Source organism: Equus caballus, chromosome 1 (genome assembly GCF_041296265.1).
Source record: "Equus caballus isolate H_3958 breed thoroughbred chromosome 1, TB-T2T, whole genome shotgun sequence".
NCBI classification, from domain to species: Eukaryota; Metazoa; Chordata; class Mammalia; order Perissodactyla; family Equidae; genus Equus; species Equus caballus.
This window is the reverse complement of record NC_091684.1, coordinates 10,310,016-10,333,674: the sequence shown is the minus strand read 5'-3', so window position 1 is coordinate 10,333,674 and position 23,659 is coordinate 10,310,016. Positions and strand designations below refer to the sequence as shown.

The window sequence follows — 23,659 nt, the reverse complement described above, 5'->3', positions numbered from 1 at the left end:
GGCAAAACTTCATAGGCCACAAAAAACCCCACAAACCATAAATAAAAAAATTGATAAATTGAACCTCATTAAAATTCAAAACTTCTGCTCTTTGAAAAACACTGTTAAGAAAATGAATAAAGTCCCAGCCAGAAAATACTTGCAGTATATGTATTTGACAAAGATCTTGTATCTGGAATATACGAAGAACTCTTACGACTCAATACTAAGACAAACAACTTAATTTAAAAAAATATTTGAAAAGACCTTTGACTACTGAAGATACATGAATGACCAATAAGAGCATGAGAAGAAGCTACGTATCAATATTCATCAGGGAAATGCAAATTAAAATCACTATATACATTACTCATTCACTAAAAATCGCTAAAATTAAAAAGACTGACAATATTAAGTATTGGTGAGAATGTGGAAGCAACTGGAACTCACATGTTTCTGGAGGGAGTGAAAAATGGAACAACTCCTTTATAAAACGTCCTGACAGTTTCTTCTCAAGTTAAACATACATCATATGACTCCAAATTCCACTCCTAGGTATTTGTGCAAAAGAAATGAAAACATATGCCCACAAGAAGGCTTGTACAAGAGTGTTCACAGATGCTTTGTTCATAACAGCCACGAATATCCATAAAGGGTGAATAGATAAGCAATTTGTGCTGTATCCACCCAAAGGAATACTTTCAGCAATAAATAGGAAAGAACTACTGATACATGCAACACGGATGATGCTGAACAAAAGGAGCCAGTCACAAAAGAGTACCTAATGTATGATTCCATTTATATGAAATTCTAGAACAGGCAAAGCTAATCTATAGTGACAGCTGATCAGTTGTTGCCTGGGGCGGACTTGGTATGGAGACCAACTGCAAAGTGACGAGGAAACTCTTTGGGATGATGAAAATGTTCCATATTATCTTAATTATTTTATTGAGGTCGTATTGGCTTATAACATTGTGTAAATTTCAGGTGTACATTATTATATGTCAGTTTCTGTGTAGGACTGCATCACGTGCACCACCAATGATCTAGTTTTTATCCGTCGCCATACATATGTGCCCCTCCACCCCTTTCGCTCTCCTCTCAGAAAATATTCCGTATTTTGATTTTGATGGTGGTTATTTGGGTGTATGCATTTATCAAAATTTCTTCAGCAGTACACTTAATATGGGTTATTTTGTTATATGTAAATTACACCTCAATAAAGATGCAAAAACACCTTATGTCTCCGTATCTCATTTCATCTGGGCTCTTGTCCTAGGAGAGTGGTAAATGGTTAACTCAGTCGATGAATCTCTTATTATGAGACTTAAAAGACTACAGTGTGTGGTGTTTTGGGAACATTCTCTGGCAGCACAGGAACTGTTATTGTGGTGCGGGCGAGCACAGTCTCGGTTTGTCTGGAATAGTCCGTTTTACTCTGATTAATATTAATAGTGCTGCTTCACGCTCTCAACTGTTTTGGTTTGGATGAGAAGTTATTTGGCTGCTGATTTGTCCTGCCCCTTACTCAAGGTGCTGAGAAGTCAGGCCCTCAGGAGTGTGACCGTGAGCCCAAGGGCTGTTGACAAACTTCTCTTGGACGCCCTTACGCAGACGTCCCAGGTGGGATTCCCTCAAACCAGCTGATGTTTATCGTGTCCTGCCCATGTGTAGGGCACACACATGAGTGCCTTACATAGCCTGATGACATTCAGTCCTCAAACTGGTCCCCAGAGGTGGTGACCCACACTTTGAAGATGAGGATTTCAAAGTAAGAGGCTAAGTTAACAGCCTCCAATCATCACATAGCTGGTGTGTGTGTGTGTGTGTGTGTGTGTGGTGGTGGTGATAGAGGCTGGATTTGAGCTCCAGAGTCTGCGCTCTCAACCACTCAGTTTATAACACTCTGCCTTTATTCGGACAGAAATGCACTTTGCTTTGCTGCTATCGTAAGAATGTTTTTTCATTTTACTTTTCATTTCAATTTTTTTATTGAGACATAATCGACATATAACATTATACTAATTTCAGGCGTACAACATAATGATTTGATATGCGTATATAATGCAAAATGATCACCACAATAAGTCTAGTTAACATCTGTCAACTTGCATAGTTACAAATTTTTTTCTTGAGATGAGAATTTTCAAAATCTACTGTCTTAGCAACTTTCAAATACGTAAAGTATTATTCACTATTGTCACCAAGCTGTACATTCCATCCCCAGGACTAATTTCTTCTATAACTGGGAGTTTGTACCGTTTGACCACCTTCACTCATTTTTTAAGCAAAATAACCTGGTGCAACATTAGATAAGGATGACATCATAATGACCTCTGGGTGTAACTCCTCAGCGTAAACCCCAATCAATGTCTCCCTTCGGGTCAAGAGTTCAGGGACTCAGTGTGCTGGGCTGAGGGGCCCCAGCTGAGAGGAGGATGGATTTGGGGCCACGTGGAGACACGATTCATTCTCCTGCTAAAGTAAGAAATAGGGAATTTCTTTTCTTTCCTTTTTTTTCCCTTTGGTGAGGAAGATTGGCCTTGAGCTGACATCTGTTGCCAATCTTCCCTATTTTGTCTGTGGGATGGCACCTCAGCATGGCTTGATGAGCCGTGTATTGGTCTGTGCCCGAAATCCAAACTAGCGAACGCTGGGGCAGCCTAAGTGGAGCATATATGAATTTAACCACTATGCCACTGGGCTGGCCCCTTTTCTTTCCTTTTTTAAAAAATATTTTGCTTTATTTTGTTTTCTTCCCCAATACGTTTGTGTGTCTTTTCCTACGAAGGCTACCATCTTTATTCCCCCTCCATGTGAATCCCCCTCCATAGTCAGTGAGCCATGTACTGAAATGCCCGCAATGCCCCAGGCAGGAGACCTCGCTTATGCTAACAGCACTTTCATTGCATTGCAGACCATTGCATTTTCCTGCTCCTTGTGGGAGAATAACTTCCCCTTTGGGATGGAAACCCTGCATTCTGACTGGGGAGAGGAAGGGTGATTCCAGGCCCTATCACTCAGCTCCCGTGAGAATTGTCAGCCCGCAGGTGTCTCCCCAGGGCCCGGGCAGACGGGCACACACTGCAAATGATCCCCCGTCTGATGGCCCTGCCAGGGTCTCCTAGAGAGTGGCATCGGCATGGTTGTGGATTTTAGAAGGTTCCAGACATAGGTATGCATGGTGAAAAAGTTATTCCCTTTTCACTTTTCTCTCAAAATTTCTGATCCAGCTGAGGAGAGAGGCTCAGTTTTCGCTGACAGGTCTTTAACATCTCTCTAACCTTCCTTAGCCTCATTTTGTGTGTTTGTTTTTGTTTTTAAACAGAGGGAGCAGGCTCAGATCAGAGCCCTCCTCAGGTACACCCACCTAGGCAGCATTTTTAGTTCATTTTTATGGCTGCCTATGATTAATAAAGCCACTTTTCAAAATTACAAAGATTTTTAAAAATAATTATGAAAATCGTGTCACTATTTTATAAAAGTTTGGAAATACAGAAAAATAGAAGAAATATAATCACCCATTATACCACCCAATATACCATTTTGATGTCTTTCTTTCTCTTAAATACAAAAATCAAAATCATATTCTCTTTATCCTTCTGTTTTTCTCCCACTAACATGACAGCACAGCTATGTACATGTTCTCATAAGTGCTCTGTAAGCATAGTGTGAAAGGCTTATTTCTTTTTTCACCATAAAAATAAAATGTAAAAATGTCAAATAAGGAAAGAAGAACATAAGAAATAAAAGTAATATAATTTCTTAGAGAATGTCACTGTTAGGATTTGAATGTATTTCTTTTTCTTTTCACTCTGTTTTCCTCTATGTGTATATTTGTAATAAATACATGTAATTTAAAAAGTTGAATCACACAATTTTGTAGTAACAGTTTTCCTGGTTGCCTAGTATGTATTTTATCCTATTCTCTTTTTTATGTGTATGTACCGTAAATTACTTAACCATTGTCTATTATTGTGGCTTGGGGTTATTTCATGTTTTATGTAAATATGCTGCTATAAATATTATTTCACTAAACAATGTTGTAAATGAAGCTTTTTTAAAATTTCAGACTGTTTGGTTGGGTTAGAGCCCCCAAAGGAACTGTTAATTCAAAAGGTGGACGTTCTTAAGGTTCTTGTATGTATTGCAAAGTTGTTTTCTGAGAGGTGTACCAATTTATTTTCCCACCAGCAAAGTACGAAATTTTATCACACCCTCTTCGGCATGCAGCGCTTTTATTTAGGAGATTTTTTACTAATTTGATAGGCAAAAGTCATATTCTCAGCTTTGCAATTTGCATTTTCTAATTACCGCTGTGGCTGACCCTTTCCGTCATGTCTCTGCAGTTCCTTTATTCTTATTTATGCTAATGCTATGGGTCCTTGGTGGGCTTCTCAGGTCAGGGGCTTGGGGTTTGTCTTAGTTATTTGGTAGAAAAGTGCAATCTCAGGGAGGTGCCATGAGTGCCTTTGGCTTCACCACATTTCTTGTCACCAGCAGGTGGCTGTGACCCTAGGCTGTTCACCTAGAGTCTCAAAAGCCAGAAAGCTCTTGGTACCCTAGGAAAGACAGGAGAAGTGAGAACAAGACGTGAATGAGCAAAAGGGACAGATGGGCAGGCTGATGAAGATTTATTAAAACAAAGCAAAAACTCCCCCACAGTAGCAAAACATCAGTATCCCAGGATGTGTCGGAGTGGACATGGGTTCACCCCAAACCCCAGCTTATTCTAAGGAGACAGAGTGGGATTGGAAGGGGTGTAGACAGACCTGGATTAGGATCCTGATGTTACCATCATGGAGCTGTGTACACCTGGGCAATTTATTTGACTTGAACCCAGGCTCAGCATCTGTAAAATAGGCTGATGGTCCTTCCCCCTCAGAACTTTGGATGATAAAGTCAACAATGCTCATTGAATGGATGAAACTAAGGCTGGCACAGGCAGGTATTCAATACACAAGAGCTTTAAAAAAATTCCAGATCCAGGGTTTTGTGGTGTTGATAACAGTGGTAAACTGGAGGAATGGCAAGTTTTGAACTGTGATCTGAATTATTGGGAAAAAAAAAGAATCAATTACACTTTTGGTAGTTTGAGCATAACGTCTTTATTGTATTTCGATACTTGAACAAATTGGTGAGATGCTGATATTAGAATTTCATATTCTCAGGAGCTCTCCATTTCCCCGTGACTGCTGAAAGTAGGCACTTCCATATGTACTCCGGATCTGCTGGAATTTTCAGGAGATGATTTATCACCATGGAGAGTAACAGCATTTAGTTTGCTTGAAACCCAAGAATAAGTTATTTTTCTAAAATTTTTTTTTAATTTTTATTTTTTTCGGATGTACATCATATTTCAAATTCTGGATACATTACATCATGTTCACCACCCGAACACTAATTATAGTGCATCCCCTCACATGTGACCCTAATCACCCCTTTTGCCCTCCCCCCGTCCCCCCTTCCCCAATGGTAACCACCAGTCCAATCTCCAATGCTATGTGGTTTTTTTTTTGTCGTTTTTATCTTCTACTCATGAGTGAGATCATACGGTATTTGACTTTCTCCCTCTGACTTATTTCACTCAGCATAATACCCTCAAGGTCCATCCATGTTGTCACAAATGGCTGGATTTCATCATTTCTTATGTCTGAGTAGTAGTCCATCATGTATAAATACCACATCTTCTTTATCCATTCATCCCTTGATGGGCACCTAGGTTGCTTCCAAGTCTTGGCTATTGTGTATAATGCCGCAGTGAACATAGGGGTGCAAGTATCTGTATGCCTTTGTGTTTTCAAGTTCTTTGGATAAATACCCAGCAGTGGAATAGCTGGATCATATGGTAGATCTATCCTTAATTTTCTGAGGATACTCCAAACTGCTTTCCATAGTGGCTGCACCAGTTTGCACTGCCACCAGCAGTGAGCAAGGGTTCCCTTCTCTCCACACCCTCTCCAACATTTGTTGTTTCCTGTCTTGTTAATTATAGCCATTCTGACTGGAGTGAGGTGATACCTCATTGTAGTTTTGATTTGCATTTCCCTGATAGCTAATGATGTTGAGCATCTTTTCATATGCCTGTTGGCCATCTGTATTTCTTCTTTGGAGAAATCTCTGTTCAGATCTTTTGCCCATTTTCTAATTGGATTGTTGGTTTTTTTTGTTGTTGAGCTGTATGAGTTCTTTGCATATTTTGGATATTAACCCCTTATCTGATATATGGTTTGCAAATATCTTCTCCCAATTGTTAGGTTGTCTTTCCATTTGGTTGATGGTTTCCTTTGCTGTGCAGAAACTTTTTAGTTTGATGTTGGGAAAACTGGACAGCCACATGCAAAAAAATGAAAGCAGACCATTCCCTTACACCATGCACAAAAATCAACTCAAAATGGATTAAAGACTTGAATGTAAAACCCGAAACCATGAGACTTCTAGAAGAAAACATAGGCAATACGCTCTATGACATTGGTCTGAGTAGCATATTTTCAAGTCCCATGTCTGACCAGGCAAGGGAAACAAAAGAAAAAATGAACAAATGGGACTACATCAAACTAAAATTTTGTTTTTTTTTTTAAAGTGCAACAGATCAAAGTTGTGCCGTTAAATTGCTTTTGTTAGTGGCCAGTTTCATTAAGTGGAAAGATGGTATTTCCTGCTTGCCATACCCCTTCCCCCAGAACACATACACTCCCTTCCTGGGAACCCACAAAAGGGGCGTTTGGTAATGCTGCTCAAGGTGGAGCGAGATACATCACGGTACTCAAGAGACGCGCTGCGGGAAGGCCATCTCAGCAGTGTTAAAATCCAGTTGTCTGGCAGACGTGCCAACTGTAGGCTCCAAAGAGCTCCTTCCTCTCTCTGCTGGGCCCCTTCCTTCCTCCTGACATGGAAACAGATAGAGATGAGTGAGGGCTGACACCAGTGTGTATCAGAGGCTGGAAAGAAGAAGGGAGCGGGGTCCAGAGAGAGGAGAGGAGGGGGACAGGAGAAGAGAGTCTCCTGGAGCAGGTGGTTTGGTTTCTAGTGGCTCTGTGTGTGTTGCTGGGGGAGTGACGAGACAGACTAGCCCATGTCCCCTGAGGGCCACGAATGAAAGAAATCCAGAGAGCCTGTCTCAACCTCCCATCTACCTGGGGTGCCGAGTGGGTGGAAGGTCCTGCTGGAACACAAAGGCAAGGGAAGCTCTGTGCCACCAGAACGGAGTGGCACTGGGGTTTGGATTTGGCAGATCCACTGGATTCATTTGATTGATATTTTCTGGGCACCTGCTGTGTGTCAAGCCCTGTGCTGCAGGCGGGGAGGGCAGGAGGCAGGACCTGGTGTGGGGCACAGAGACATGAATCCAGAGGGCAGCTGCAGAGAGAGGACCACCTGTGCTGGGGCTCGAGAGAGGCTGCACAGAAGACGGGATCCACTCAGTGAGTCTTTACAGATGAGTTAGCGTTTCCCGCACAGATGAGGGGCATACGACACACTTGCTGCTTTGGTTTTGCAGAGCCGAATGGGGGAGATGGAGCTCTGGAAAGAGACAGAGCTGGGTCGGACTCTGGGCAGCTCTAACACTAATTGTGCGGCCTCGGGCAAATGACTTAACGCTCTGAGCCTCAGTTTCCTCACCTGTGAATTGGGAGAATAATACTCCCTACCTTGTAAGGTTGTTTCAAAGACTCTTATGGGAATCGAAGTGCAACATATGGCACACAGTAATAATTATATTGGTGTATGTATAACGTAATAAATATGTGATCAATGAAACAGCTGTGGCTCCAATTCTGTCACAAACCAGCGAGTCACTTCACTTCTTTGGATCTGATTCCTCATCTGTAAAATGGGCACATTAGACAAAATAACCTCCAAGCCTCCTTCTAGCTTGAACGTCCTATGAAATATTGCTTTGCATTACTAGTTATCTTCTCCTGTAGAATCTCTCTCTCCTGCGTGCTCTTTGAGCCTTTGCAATGCCTAGAATAATAAAAATGAGTTAAGTGTAAGCTGAGTAATTATCTCAAACTTGCTGTTTGCTTAAATACCGCATGATCACAAACATAGCTCTTGTTTCAGGGTTTCTTAAGACAGACGTGAAACTTCAGCCTTTCAAACAGAATGAGTACGTTCTTTACGTGACTGAAAGGAGGTGAAGCTTTGAACTTGAGGATTCTGATATCTATATCTCTAATCTCAGGGCCGATGCAGGCAAAACGCTTGTTCCTGGCACCCAGAGCTGCATGTGGGCAGGGAGACGAGCAGAAATGGTACTTCCTCGGAGGCACGGGCTGCTCCTGTTTGGGGAGCCATGTGAGTTCTTTGAGGAGTAGCTGGTAACCCCTCACCCCGCCGTTCCGTGCATGGCGGCGATTCTCTTCTCCCTAGCTTTTTGGCCCAGTCCACTTACCTGTCTTTTTAGTTCAATGTATAGGTGTTTCAGCCTATGGAGAACTATCCTACGGTTCATGAACATTACCGATCCAAATTTCAATGTTCTTGGTCATGAATTTTCAGTAAGAGATCCTATCGCCAAATGCTTTCAAAAGACACAATCTCATTAAATGAATTACGCTGTAATAAAAATTGATGAGAAATAATATCTGAATTAGGAGATCTGAAGAAGCACACAAAAAGAAGCATCGAGTTCTAATGGTTAGCATTGTTCAGGCACCGTCCCTTCCAGATGATCCGTCAGGGGACCCAGAGCGCGGGGGGCACTTTATTTGAATGTTCTGAGTCACTGACATGAGTTCCGCTATGTTTGTAGGTGGATGGAAAATGCATTCTGTTAACTAGTGTTCCAGGACTTTATTAAAATTGATACCACTTTCTCCTTAATAAGAACAGAAAATAGTCCTAAATTTGAATCTGTTCTCACGAGGAAGATGCTATCAGGGGTTGAAAATGAAACAAATGTATTTTTTCTCTCCTTACAGCATTCACATTTTGATCTTGAGGATGTCTTAGGGTCCTATTCTTCGTTCCCTCCTCCCAGCCACTGCGTTTAGGGCACAATGCAATGATACAACTTTTTCCTTCTTGAAAAAGGAGTCATTGCCCTGACCTCTCGTGTCGTCTGTGGGGCTCCAGGGCATCCTCGAAGTCCCTAAATAGGTTGAAATAAACAACTCTCCAGCAGGTGAGGAAATATTCTGCCATTCACAGGATGCGATTTTGCATTAAATGGCTGCTGAAGAATCCTATGTATGGAAGAAGCAAGAATAGATGAACTTCAACCTGCTGGCGGCCACATGGACACAGTCACGCCGTTGGGCTCGCCTGGGTTTTCGGGTTATGCGGATCCCAGGTCCGTTAGCTTTAAGTAAGAGGAGCGGGGAGACACTCACCAAAATCCCTAACACCTTTCAACATCCATAATGTCCCATTTCTGCCAACCAGAATCTCACGTCAGCGATTTGCTCAACAGCTGGGTGATGACATGCTTTTCGGGTACGATGTATACACTAGGCCATTAGTCTGCAAGCAGCAGTTGTCAGCTTTGTTCCCATTTAGAGTAATTTTCTCACTAATATGGCATATTCTTCGGGGATAAAATGCATTTTCCAGCCAGATATTCCCCCTAATAGTGAAGTTGGTTTAATGATCGGATTTCAGCCAAGGGAAGGGGAGCCCGCGATTGCAGTCGGTTGTATATTGAAGGCACCAGAAACGAAAGGCTGATTTTAAAACACATTCTCATGAACAGGCAAAACCCTCTCCTTTCCAGATTAATGAAGCTCATTTGAGGGGGAACTTCAGGCACGTATTTAAGAGCTAAACAAGGTACTTTGAACCTTTTGGTGCGAAGCCTTACATAGGGATGTATTTTTGAACTGTGATGATGGATGGTGGGGTTTTAATAGGGGCAGTGATGACCAGTGAGCCACGAAAAGGCAGATGTCTTCAGGCCAACCCTCCCTGCAATGACAACAAATGATTTTTTTCCCTCTATGTATAAGCCTTGAATATTCAAATCAATTAAACAATTAATTCCCACCTTGCAAACTTGCGTGTCAAGCTTCAGCCTGTGGCCAATCTATTTGGTTGAATTATAACCCCCCTGAAAAGCAGCGGTTCCTAATGGAAAAGCCGACGGAGTCTTAAGTACATGTGGTGAGCAGAGCTGCGATAATTAACTCTGCTTTCGATCCCCCTCCCCCATTAATATTTTAAAGATTTTTAATTAAAATAATTACATGAATTTATGAAAAATATTCGAGCACCTGAAGTGTTTCTACAGTACCCCAGTGTCAACAGTGCCCCGTCCTGGTGTCACTGGGGTATGGACTCCCACCCTGGTCATCATCACCCTGGCCCCAGCTGGGGGAAAGAGGTATTTCCAAGCCAGAGATCCCCTTCTCCCTGTCCCTTTGGAATCTCTGTTTTAGAAGCTGCACGTCCACATCAGCCTTCTTGTCTTGTCAACGCGGACGGTTCTTTCTTCCTCCGTCCTTTTGTTTCTTCCTTCCTTTCATTCCCCACTCCTTTATTCTCCTGGGATGATGCTCCAGAGACAAATGCACTTCCTTTTTCCCTTCTTCACTTTGTTTACAGAACTTCCAAGGCAGTGTAGTGCAGGGGCCGGCCCCGTGGCCGAGTGGTTAAGTTCGCGCGCTCCGCTGCAGGCGGCCCAGTGTTTCGTTGGTTCGAATCCTGGGTGCGGACATGGCACTGCTCATCAGACCACGCTGAGGCAGCGTCCCACATGCCACAACTAGAAGGACCCACAACAAAGTATATACAACTGTGTGCCGGGGGGCTTTGGGGAGAAAAAGGGAAAAAAATAAAAAAATAAAAAAACCAAGGCAGTGTAGTGCAGGGGTCAGCAAACTTTCTCTCGAAAGGGCCGGGTAGGGAATGTTCAAGCTTTGTGGCCTTACGGTCTCTGTCGCCACTCAACTCTGCCATTTTAGTACGAAAGCAGACACAGACCACATTCAAATGAGTGAGCATGGCAGTATTCCAATAAAACTTTATTTATGGACATGGAAATTTGAATTTCGTGTAATTTTTACATGTCACAGAATATTCTTTTTATTTTCTTTCCAACCGTGTACAGATATAATAACAGTCCTTAGCTCACCAGCCACTACAAACAGGCAGCAGGCGGGATTTGGCCCTTAGGCTGGAGTTGGCCGACCCCTGGTGTAGTAGACTGATTAAGAACACGGCTCTTCATCGGGGGTCAGACTGCTTAGCTGTGCTGGCTGTTGCAGTGTTCTAGCTGTGTGACTATGGACCAGTGGCTAGCCCTCTCTATGCCTCAGCCTCCCGGTGTAGACCATGGAGATGATGATGATGGTACTCACCTTGGAGTCTGGTTGTGGTGATTCAACATGATGATTTATGAAAAGCAGAGAGCACAGGGCCTGGCACGTCGTAAAGCAATAATGGTGCTCAGCCAGGGGACATCTCATCTTGCCTCTGGCACTAACTTGCTGTGTGGCCTTGAACAAGTGCCTGGACTCTTCTAGACCTCGGATCCCTCATTTATTAAAACAAACAAAAACCTAAAACCAAAAACACCCAGGCTTGGACTAGAGCATCCAGGGGCCACATCTGGCCCCAGGGGACCCTCCCCTCCTGGGATGAACACCACATTTATTGGCCTCAGGATGGTGGCCCTGGTGGGCTTTGCCTCTCGGTGTTTTCCCATCCTGAGATTGTTGATCAAATATGTCCTGACACAGGACGCTGAGTTTTGAGCTCACGTCTCTTGGGCGCTCTTGGGAGAAAGACTGGGGTCCTTTTGTTTTTGTGACTGGCCCTTGTTTGCTGAGCGTCTGCAGCACTGCAGCTGTTCTGATGGCTCGGTTACTGTCCTCACCAGCCCAGACACGAGCAAAATAAATTTGGAGAGCTTAAGACCAACCCCCAATCCCAAGGCTCAGTCGTTCTCCTTATGGCTGTTGCTGTGTCTATGTATCATCCGTACTGCTGCCTACTTAATATTTAAGATAGGCTTACTACTTGTACTTAGGACTTTCTAAAAGATTTCCTTTAAAGCCATATTTGTTTTGCACAGTGGCTGTGATGTGCTGTTTATATTTTTACTAATAAGCATTAAAATAAATAAGGTAAAAATGAGTTTATAACGTGGACCGTTGAAAGTCATCTTAAGGATGGTCAGTCATATATGTCTGCTCTTCAGAACACATTGCACTAGGCTTGTGTGCTCCCAGCTAAGTGTGGCCAGAGGCTTGGCATCTGGCCAGTCCTTTGGATGGCTCAGCACTGCCTATGGCCTTAACTACAATTTCCTAGTCCCCTTTGTCTCTGTGATGGGGATAGCACTTGTCAGAGGACTTCTTCCTGCCTCTTCCCAGCTTGCCACAAAGCCAGCTTCTGCAGCTGCCAGTTGCATTAGCTCCTAGGTCAGCAGACTGGCCTTTAGAGCTGGTCTTGCCATCCTTCCTGTTATCCCCACCACGCACACTCCATACAGGGATGTTCTTGACTTCTGAGCGCCTAGGTAAATGTCCATTTTTGGTTCCACCTGCTCAGCTGCTCAATGCCGTGGAAAGATTTCCAGTGCCACTGAGACCTGCATTCTGTTCTCACCCCTCTTGCCAGCTATGTAGTCTCACTCACACAAGCCTGAGCCTCTCTGAGCCTCAATCTGCTTACCTGTAAAATGGGAGTATTAATGAAATGTTTCCCAGGGATATCATTAGAATGTACAAGAGAAAGGCCTTGAAAATGCTCTCTGGGTGAGAGGAAGTACTGTGGATCAGCAAAGAGCAGAGCTCTGGAGACAGGCGTGGGATCCAGTGCCCTCCACTGCCTCCTGGCGGCATAACCTGGCCAGCGATGACGTGGCCGATAGTCTGACGATGGAGTTATGGATCCCCTCACACTGCCTCTGTCTGCTTCTTGCCCTCCATGGCATTTCTTTGTTTAAAGATGGCTCCCCTTTGGTCACATCCACAAATCAACTCTTCTCCTGGAACTCTAGAGACGTCCAAGCAACCAGGTGGAGCCGCCGTGGCTGTCTGCCCGCCCCCACACGTCTGAGACAGCAGGCGGGACACCCCTCAGCCGCCCCACCTGGGCCAGGCCCCAGCCCGGTGCCGCCATTGACTCATACTTGAATCCAACTTATCTCGATTTTATGAGAACCATCCCTGAAAATCCCCACGTTCGAAAGACGACACCGGGGAACCATGGAGCAGGTTCATCATTTGAATAATCAGCCATTTAGTGACATGTCTAGCCTGGTTTAATGACTGAATCAGTGAAAGTATGACCCCGAGTGCCGGTTAACTTTTAAAATAGCTGTGCCCACTGCATGACACAGCCAACAGGAAGCCATTAAGGCGCTGGCAATTACCACTTCCATCCATCGGCGAAGTCCCTATTTTATTTTAATCTGCGTAAGTGCATTTTCTGCACGAGGTTAAAATATAAATCCCTTCTCCTGAACAAGACTGGTTTTCTGGCTGACTTGAGAGCACAATTTACAACTGATTTAATTTGTTCTTCACAAACATTCCTAATGACATTACCCCGGTGCATATACAGACTGCCTCCTCTTATTCCATTAACTCCCAAATCGGGTTTAAAGACCATATTGATGCTAGATGTTATTATGGGTGATTATCAAAACAACAGACAACTCGGCAAAGTGTTTACTAACTGGTTTATATATAATTTCTGTAATAACGACAACAGATGGTAATGCTACAAACACTAAATCACGCTTTTCGCCGCTGAAACAAATTGGCAGCCTGCAGTACAGAAATGGTGTACGTAGCTACATACAGATGCTTCACTCATCAGCTATAGTGTTCATCTTATTAGGAAATGGGTCTGTTACCGCTATTACAGGTAATCTTTCCATTTACAATTACAAAATGTATATTTTCAATGAAAATGGTTTTCTGCCGCTAAGCCGCACGAAGGATATTTCCCCCTCTAATTACCACGGCGGTGAATGCGCGCCCTGGCCCAGCCTGCACAGGGCTGTGTTTGTTCTAGTTAATGGTGGCGGCTGCATTTCAGTTGCGCGGAGATGAGTCTCCTCTCAAAGACCCTCACCTCTTGCGGGAAAGGGCAGGATGCAGCCCCAGGAGGTGGGTCCATCGATGCTTTGGAAGCAGCGTGTGAACAGGGTGGAAAGCGGCTGAACATGGAGGGGACCCTTCCTCACCTTCGTGTGTGTGACCTGCGATTCTTCCATCCCCTTAGAGTGAGAGAGTGTTAGATGCGGGAGAGACCCCGTCATTGATAAGCTCCACCTCCACCTTGTAAAGATGGGAAGCTGAGGCCCAGAAGGCCCAGGGAGGAGGGACTTGCCCAGGTCACCGGGTGGCAGTGCTGGGACACTCACACAGTCCCCTATGGGAACTCAATGTTCTTTTGCCCAGTGGCACCATCTGCCATGCCAGGCACTGTGCGTGCTACCCCAGGGCACCCAAGGCTAAGCAGGATGGCTGCAGCCCAAGTCTCAGTGGCCCCCTCAGGAGCACTGCACACACACTCCCTCTCTGAATTCTGCAGGCAGCCTGAGAGGGCCGTGCCGCGGTCCCCGCCTTACAGGGGAGGAACTTGTATGACGCCCGGGTGGAGTCGATTGCTCGTGATCCTGTGAAGCTGGAGGGCTGGGATTTGAACTCAGGCTGTCAACTGAATCCAAAACTTGTGGGCTTAACCACTTGGCAAAACTGCCTTTCCAGAGTAGGGCATTGGTGCCTATGTTCTGTAAGAAATAGCGAAACAAAACAACACAGAGTTGAACATGGGGTCGAAGGGCAGGCAGCGTTGTGGGCATTTCTGGTCTTGTAGAGCTCCCATCATTCCTTGACCTTTGACTTTTCCCACCAAGGCGTCAACTTATTCCCACACCAGGATGCTGAAGCCATGCGTGGGCTGGCAGGACAAGAGGCGGTGTGGACACTAAGGGAACAGGACTGAGAGTAGAGCTCTGGGTGTGCCTGCCTGCATCTGGCTCAGCCAATTACCAGCCGTGGCTCTCAGGGCGAGTTCTTCACCCTCATCTTTGGCAGCCCCATTACGCAGGACGGAGGTCGTGCACAGAGAGGCTTAGAACAGGGCCCTGAACAGATCAGGGGCTCAGAGAGTGTTGGCTCCATTTGCTGCAGCCACCGTGGTTGTTGGGAAGTTTGTCATGTGCCCACCCTTGGCTCCGAGCAGCCCCTTGTGGGAATGGGGACGCTGGCCCTGTTGGCAGAGCCCGGGTTTCTGAGTGCCCCAGCCACACCCAGGCTCCTGTATCGATTGTCTGTGCCCTGCAGTGAGTTTGCCTCTTTCTTTCCTATTTGCTGTCCTCCTGGTCTGAGTGCTGATCACTGAAGGGATGCGGCTACTAATGCCTCAGGTCGCAGACGCAGAAGTTGTCATGGGGGAGGGATGGGTTAGAAGACAGATGAGAAAACCCAGGCCTGGAGCAGGGGCGCTTGCTCCAGCTCCAGATGTTGCAAAGCTGGGGCCAGGCCTTCTCTCTGCTCCCGAAGAGTGGTGAGGACAACAGGGGACTGAGCATGGGGTGTGCCTGGGGGTCGCAGTCACTCAGGAAGTGTCCAGCCTCTGCCTTCTCCTGCGGCACACAACTGAGAGTGGGCCTCTGTCTCCTCGAGCAGGCTGCAGGGTCCTTTCGGGGAGCTGGGCTACATCGGACACCTCTCAGCGGCCCACATGACCTACGTCCCATGGTCCTCACCAGGATGCCCAGCAGCCAGGCCAGTGGGAGCTCCTCTCAGCCGAGGGAGTTCCTCTTGTCATTTGTGGAGAGTGGATGATGCCTTTTGCTCCTCCCATAACTGTTTTTGGAGGCAGTGATATGCCTGCCCCCCAGCCAGGACCAAGAGCTCAAAACAACCCAGAAAGAGTCTGATGCTGGAGGCAGATGAGTCAGAGAGCAGTTCCAGGCGCTCCAGCCTTGCACCAACCCAAACTAGGCCCCGGTGTCTGGAGGCCTCTTGCTCCAGCTGGCCCCTGACCACCCATTTATCTGGGTGGTTCGGACATGCCTGTGTGTGAAGCGCATCTCTCGTCCCTCCCTGGGCATGGAGGGTTAAAGCGCTTCCTGTGCTCGGCTTGTGCCTGCCGCTCTCGGGACCTGCTGTGCCCCACAGCCTCTGGCCTGCAGAGGGGGTTGGCCCTGAGGCCTGAGGATTGACCCAGGACGGGGTCTGCCACGCTCTAGTGAGAAGCCAATCATGCACTTCCCGATGGCCACTTGGTGAAGGGACAATGAATCGTTTCCTCTCTGTAATTTTCTGCATGGAGCTCTCTCCACTGTCCCCCGGCCATTTCCCTCTGACCTCCGAGGTGGCCGTGCACCCTGGCCACACAGTGCCTTCTCCTCGCCTGCACAATGAGCTGCTGTTCTGGGGGCTTGTCACCAAAGAAGAGTGCCCGTCCTTAGTGGTCTCAGAGGAAGCACCTGCTCTGGGTAAATTTTCAGAAGAACCCAGCCTGGGCCTGAAGCCTCACCAGCGAGTCTGCCTGGCCCTCCCTCCAGGCCAGGTGTTTGCCAGAAGAGAAGGAACTCACCGCATGGGGCACGCAGGTCTTCTCTTTTTCTGCCCTGGAATTGGCCCTTTGCCTTGATGGGCCATGGAGCAGGTGGAAGAAGCCCTTTGGAAATGATCTTGAGTTCACACCCCAGCTCATGGCTCATTTGACCACGGGCAAGTAACAACCTCCTTGTGCCTCAGTCTCTTCATCTTTAAAGTGGGGACAATAGACTCTCCATGTGAGGACCCGGTACAAAATGGGCTGTCACAAAATGGAAGCTTTGATTATTAGCCATCTCTGTTACCTCCATGAGATTCATGGGGTCATGAGGCATTTCGCATTTCTTTCCAGAATCCAAGCCAGAAAGATGGTCGGCTCTGCCTCCAGTTCCTCTGTTCCTTCCACAGTGCATGTGGTCTTGAAAACCTTTCCTTGGCCGCATCCTCCCCAATCTCATGGTCATAGACCCATTTTAACCCGTTAACCATTCCCAAAGGAGGAGCCTCTGTATTAAACATAACACACCAGGTGAGACGTGAAAATATTTTCTGGGCTGCATGGTATGAAAGAGAATGTTTGAGTCCTAGTGAATGAAATTTAATCCCTTATGACAATGTTTTCTTTCAAAAGGAAAGGTTTTCCTGAGATGCTACCAGATGAAATATTATGAGAGAGTAGATACAAGACTGGACTTTTCCAAAAATCAGGGCTGGGAAAAAGTCCTTGCTCTACGCTATCCTACTCGGGGGACCATGGGCCTCAGTTTCCCCATCTGTAAAATGTGGGTCGGCCTTGGACTAGTCAGTGCCTAAGGACCTCGGGCTCTGACATTTCCTGTGTCTGCGACTGCTGGAAGTCTAGCAAGCAGAAAGAAGTCCATTTGGCAGAAGCTGCCCTTGGGACCCACCGTCTAGGCAGGAACCAGGCTCTCTGTCTTCTCTGGGCTGCCGAAGCCAGCTCAGAGCCGCCTTACGTCCCTGGCACAAGATGACTGTGGTTCTTGCCTACATGGAGCCACGCTGGCATAATTAACAGACGTTGCAAAGTGTATCTAGCATATCTAACCTATTTTTAAAAATGCCTTGCAAAGATTATAAAAGACTTTAATTAGAATTTCACAAAGGTATAGTCTGAGGATTTGTTACTTGCCATTCCTGGTTTTTTTTTTTTTCAGGGTTCGGCACCGCTTCAGAGATACGAAAGAGCGAACAGTGTTTTAAGGCCACCGTACAATGTGACAACAGTGATAGATATGCTAATTTCTTCATTCACTCCACTTCACTTCTTTTATTCTTTCCAATTAAAGCAAATGCTACTGAAACTGTAATTAAGCCAGGGCTGGGCCCTGATTGCCCGCTGTTTTAATGAAACCCTATTGATTTTCCTTTTCTTTCTAATGGCCACACATGGTGCTCAATGGTCAAACACATGCCCTGCTATGATGTTCCCAGCAAAACTGAATTTTGGCTGGTAAAGTGGAGGCCCAATGGAGAAGGTATCTAAAGGACTGTTTACTGGCCATGGCGGTGTGTGAGGCTCCACCTTGTGAGGCCACGCTGGGACAGGAAACGCCCGGGACTGTGTGACCTTCCAGAAGAAATGGGACACCTTCGTGAAGAACTCAGACTCCTCTTATGCTGGTGGTGTTGCCTTAAGGAGCAGCGTGTTAGTTAAACTTGAGTGGCTTAACTAAGCTGGATGTTAAAATCTGGGCAATTTGGAGAATATATATTCTTGACAGATGGTCACGAGCCAGAGAGCAGTTTCAGAGACGAAGTGTCGGAAGAACATTTTATTTCTCTTTGGCATTAATTTGAGAAAGATGTATTTTTTTTTAAATGAAACGTAGTTCTGAAATTGGTCTTGCACATACACCCCCACCCTGCAGAGAATACATAGGTGTAATGCAAATAAAATGGGACGGGGGGAGTATTGGGAACTGAGCAATTTAATAGCCTGCTGGATATTTAATGGTGCAAATTAGTATTCTGATCAGAAAACATGGTTTCAGACGTCGTCGGTGGTTCTCACACCTGGCGACAAGGTTCACCAGGCGGCCTTGGTAGGGAAGCATGAACTCGTGTTTCCGAACGTGCCCTCTGCCCAGCTCTGCAGAGTCACTGCTCACAGCTGCAGGCTGGACGCAGGCGGCTGGAAGCAGAAATCTCGCCCTGTGTTCATGAGCCGGTTCTTCTGAAAGCTTGCTGATGCCTGTTTGAGTTGGGGGAATCTGGGAGCAGGGAGTTGGCACACACATCCGCATGAACGGCATCATCTTTTCCTGACTCGTCTGCTCATGTCCCTCCGCCACCTCTCCCCACTAAATTCTCATCGGTCTGCCAACTTCTTCCCATACTGGGGCAACTGGATGAGATTCTTAAAGAATTTGAGTGGACATATTCTTGCTGTTCAGAAAAAAAGCTGCTGGATCACGAGACTCACACCCTCGCCACCCCTACCTGGGCCAAAGTGCTAGGAGGCAGCTTTGTGATCATCAGATCATTGTGGCTCCAGTGCAGGGAGTGCATACAGCGGGCTTGGTGCCGGAGAGGTGCTTTACGTAGGTTGTCTCACCATAACCCCGATTTACCTCCATCAAGTAGAAGAGGAAGCAGGCCAGAGGGAATGGATGCGGTCATGAAAGTTCTGTAGCCGAGGCGGGGAATGTGGGTACAAAGCAGATTGCTCTCCAGGCAGGACAAAAAAGAATGAATGATGTCAGCATAAGATTGGTTCCAGTCCTGCTGTCATCGTGACCCTGGGGCCTCGGTGACTTGGCCCAGCCCATCCTCCCTGCAAGTTAGTCCTTTTTTCCTGTCCCTGAGGGGAAGGTGAGACAGGGTTTGTCCACCTCAGCAAGAGTGACAGTTTGGACTGGTTGGTTCTTTGTGGTGGGGGGTGGAATAGGGGCTGTCCCGCACAGTGTAGAAAGATTAGCAGCACCCCAGCCTCAACCCACTAAATGCCAGTAGCACATCCCTGGTTGTGACAACTGAAAATGTCCCCAGGCATTGTCAAATGTCCTCAGGGGAAGAAAATTGCTCCTGCTGGCAAATCACTGGTGAAGGCATTTATGCTTTGTCTATTTGAAACATGGTACCATTTTAAAACACGCACACCAAATGCTTTGTTTTAGTCTCATGGCCTATGCCAAACAATTGTGCAACAACACTCTTGTTTTAAATAAGAATGAAAACTCAAAATTCAGATTTAAAGCCTAGAAAAAAGACCATATTGATTTTTTTGGACAGATCCTAAGACCTTCTCCAAGGAAATTTTCGGGAATGAGCATGGACTTGATGTCAGAAGACCTATGTGCCATCTCAGCCTGCTCCTTGCTGGCTAGTATGATGGTGAGTGATGAGTTTTTGTCATTGATGTGAGGACGGAGTTGTAGTGGTTCATCTCTCAGGGTCCTGGTAGGACTGACATCCTTCATAATTGAAAAGAAGCATGATGAGCAGTACAAATGTGGAATCAGGGAACTTCCAGTTATGAGCAAAATTCGTAACATCTGAGAAAGGGAGGGAAGCAGAGAGAGAGCACACAAGAGCATAAGGAAGATGCAGCTAACTGAGGGGAGAAGCTGGCACCCCAAAATCACTGCAAATTGTGAATATTCACTCAAGAACCTAGCCTCGAATCACCAAAAGTTTCCATGAAGACTCCTGGGTGCCCAAGTCTTTTGGTATAAGGAAAGTCGTAGGGAAGATTGGATTCGTTTTATAGAAGTTCGCTTTACCTCCATGTCAGGAAGGCATTATTCTTCAGCAAAACAAAAGAAACCTAGTTGTTGCTTTGTGGTCTAGGTGCTGCTTGGAGTCAAGGAAGAGCTGGGTTCTGAGATGCTAGCTCAGGATTCTGGGAGCAAGGAAGCAGATGGCACCTGGAGGGTGGTGGCCAGAGCAAAATTCCCCGGATGAGAGAGAGAGAGTTTGGAATTGTTTAAAGAGCAAGAGTAAGTTCCCTTAAAGCTGCTATCCCCAGGGCTGACCCCCAAAAGCAGAGAACTGAAGGCTGTTTCCTCCTCTAGCAGGGGTGAAATAGAAGGAACATGGCTCCTCTTTCATAGCATCTCTTTGGGAAAGGGCTGGCTTTCTATATGTGCTACAAAAATCCTCCCGTGCCACTTGCTTTGCCTTCATTGCATCTCTTATGAGCCACATCTGTAGGAACAGTCACTTTTGAAAACCCCACAGAACCAATGACCTTCTTTTTACGGATAAAGAGGAAAGCCAGATTCTTTTAATTGGTTTTTAAAAAATTGCATGTACTTTTGACAGAGACGAAAGCCTCTTTTCCTGGGTGTTACCTCTGACATCTTTCTTGTTAGGACTGGAGAGAAAAAATGGACCCCAGGAATGGAGCTGCAGGGACCCTGGAAAAAGGGGACGCCATCACGCCACTGTCGAGTTCTGTCAACTGTCAAGTTAATTAGAACAAAATTAAAAACACATTTGCCAAGATGTTCTGCAGCCAAACCAGTTAAATAGAGATTTTAACAAAATTGAAAGCATATTATACTGAGATTTGTGGATCCTGGCCCGGTGAGTGAGTGCTGAAAGTGTGATAAAATAACAAAATTGCTGCCTAATAATCTATAGAATAATATTGTCAACTAATGGATTATAATAAAATAAAAGCTGTTATTAGGGTAAAACATTATAACAAAAAATCCAACTTTTATTTGCAGCACCTCCCCCTTAATGGTTTTGAGCATTTTGAAAGGTAATTTAAACAAGTACATTGTACCCTTATTGAAACTGCTTCATCTCGCTGGCTGCTGAAAATGGCTTTAACCATCTCTGTGAACAAAAGCATCCCTAATAAGACAACAAAAAGCCCAAAGCAATGGCCCAGTGGCATCGGCTCCAGAGGGAGGAGCGGAGCCTCCGAGGCAGCAGCTTTCTCCTTGCATGTAATTAGGTGAATTAAAAGGACAAAGTGGTTAATGCAACTGTTGTCTGGGAGTGGGGGGGGGAGGGGAGGCAGCCCTTTTCATCCCATCCATTTCCGTTGAGAGCCTGTGGCTTTGGCTTCAGCCTTGCAGAGAAGAATGTTGGCGGGGAGGGAAATTAACAAGCTTAATCTGCGAGGAATCTGCTCTGAGTCATGGATGAAATCTATCTCCAGCAACGAAAGGCTAGTCACTCCTGCTTCCCTTTTATATGCCTAATAAAACTTACAATAAATTAACCGCATCTTAGTTTGCAGCCAAGGCTTCGTGAGTCAGGGATGAGGCCCAGGGTAGTCAAGTCACAAGGAACCTTCCACCAGGGCAATTCAGCTATAGGGTAAGGCCAGTGGGAGCCTCTAATCAGCCTTCTGTCCTATGTTGATGGTCAAGTACTGGCTCCTCGCTGGGTCCCACATTTTTTAGCAAGAGGGTAGTGAGAACGGAGGTATCCGTCCAGGTCAATTGACTGCAGGGAGTAGGGTTCTTGGGAGAAAATCTTTCCAAGACAAATTGATTCTCTTCTAGTTCTTCATCTAATTGGTTCCATGGAGTTTCCTTGTTAACTGTGTACATTGTTTATTTTCTACGAGCTACTCCCATTCTTCAAATGGACCTATCAGGAATTACCATCATGGTAATATCATACAGTAAAAATAAAAACATATTCTTGTTCTGTCCTTTAGTTTCATTCTCTGTAGAAGTGGGGAAATGATCCAACTGGGTTTAGTACCTGAGAAACTCCAAAAACAGTGGCGGGTTCAGAGAGAGTGACAAACTCCACCCGTCTGCCATTTTGTCCTCTTGGCCTAACGTTGACTCAAAACAGCAACTTGGAGCCTTCCTTGACCTATTGGCAAATTATAACTTTGTTTTATTATAAAAAATAGAAAGTGGAAAATTAAATTCATTAGCTCCAATTACTAAATGATTCATCTGGCTGGTTAATGAAGCTGCACATTATGCTAACAAGATAAAGGCAAAGAATAACATGCGGGGATCAGTGGCTACAGGCAAGCTGTGCACTGCTCCTTTGGAGATGCACAGCTGAGGAGTCTGTACCTTGAGATGGATGGCATGACATAGGGGAGCTGGCAGGGGAGACGGAAAGGGGAAGGTGGGGGGTGGTGGGCTCCATTTGCCCCTCATGGAGATCTGAGGAGGCTAAGGCAGAGCTGACAGCCCTCCAGGGGGCTGTGGTGAGCCTTGTGCCTTCTCTCCATTTCTGGGTGTAGGGGGAAACTGATGGAGACTTCAGGGGGAGACCTGTCTGCCAGCAGAAACAGCGCCAGACCATGCGGGGGCAAGGTTGGGCTCCAAGCTCAAGCCCCTTGGGCTCTGGAGCTTCAAGTAACCTTTGGCTTGGGGATATGGGGCCAGTAGGAACAGAGGGTCTGTGGAGAGAGGGTCCATGTTTTCCGAATTCTCAGCCATTCCCTAAGACATTGCTGGGATCTGGGCTCACTGTAGAGGCAAATGATGGGTCCCTGAGCCAGACTGTATGGATTTGAATCTTGGGTCCTCCAGGTCCCAGCTTTGGGACCTCAGGCAGGCTTTTCCTCATCTGTAAAATGGGTACAGTCATGACATGACCTTGTGGATTTAAATTTTAGTCTTTTTCTTTTTAGGTATTGTTAGTGGTGGTTGTAGTCATATGGCTGTCATCTCCCCCACCCCCACTCTTCGAGCCCCTACTGCACACGTGCTTCCCCACACCTTCATTCTGATGCCATCCACTATCCATGTTTCTGGATGAGGGCCTCAGGTAACCCCAGTGCCCACCATACGTCCGAGCCCAGAGAGGTCCTCGATGAATACTACTCATCTAAAAGGATTTCCAGATTTTTCCATTCACTTCTGCTGAACGGCCAAGCACTTGGGTCATTGCCAAAGCTCCCTACTGCAGCAGGTCTGTGCTGTCGCCAGACCTCTCTGTCTCCACTTTGCTTCTTGGAACTCTGGTTCCTCCTCTCCGGATTTCCTGGGCTCTCATCCCGAACTGGTGGCCAGAAGCAGATGGGCCTCCAGCTGCTTTCTGAACGGCCAAAAGATGACTCTGTCATTATTCCCACTGCTTGAACTGAGTCAATCTGATCCTCGGTCTGCAAAAAACATTCATCAAAGAGCAAGAATAACCCAATTTTAAAGGCAACCTCTTTCTATGCTGCACTGTGAAAGGAACCTGGGATTCTGAGTGTGAATCTCGCCCTCCTAAGAGCTGTGCGACTTTGGCCAAATCCCTTCGCGTCCTGGGGA

General features: G+C 46.0%; 1 long non-coding RNA gene across 2 annotated transcripts in view; it reads left to right on the top strand.

Moving 5' to 3' along the window:
• Positions 1–21,124, top strand: part of LOC102147519 (uncharacterized) — a 107,629-nt gene extending 86,505 nt beyond the window's left edge. Inside the window, exons 3-5 of one of the 2 annotated variants that reach the window (XR_002806934.2) lie at positions 19,701–19,802; positions 20,259–20,407; positions 20,783–21,124. This is a non-coding gene — a long non-coding RNA (uncharacterized lncRNA). The remainder of the gene's footprint in view (positions 1–19,700; positions 19,803–20,258; positions 20,408–20,782) is intronic. The other variant, XR_002806936.2, reaches the window with a different exon arrangement.
• The last annotated feature ends 2,535 nt before the right edge of the window (positions 21,125–23,659 follow it).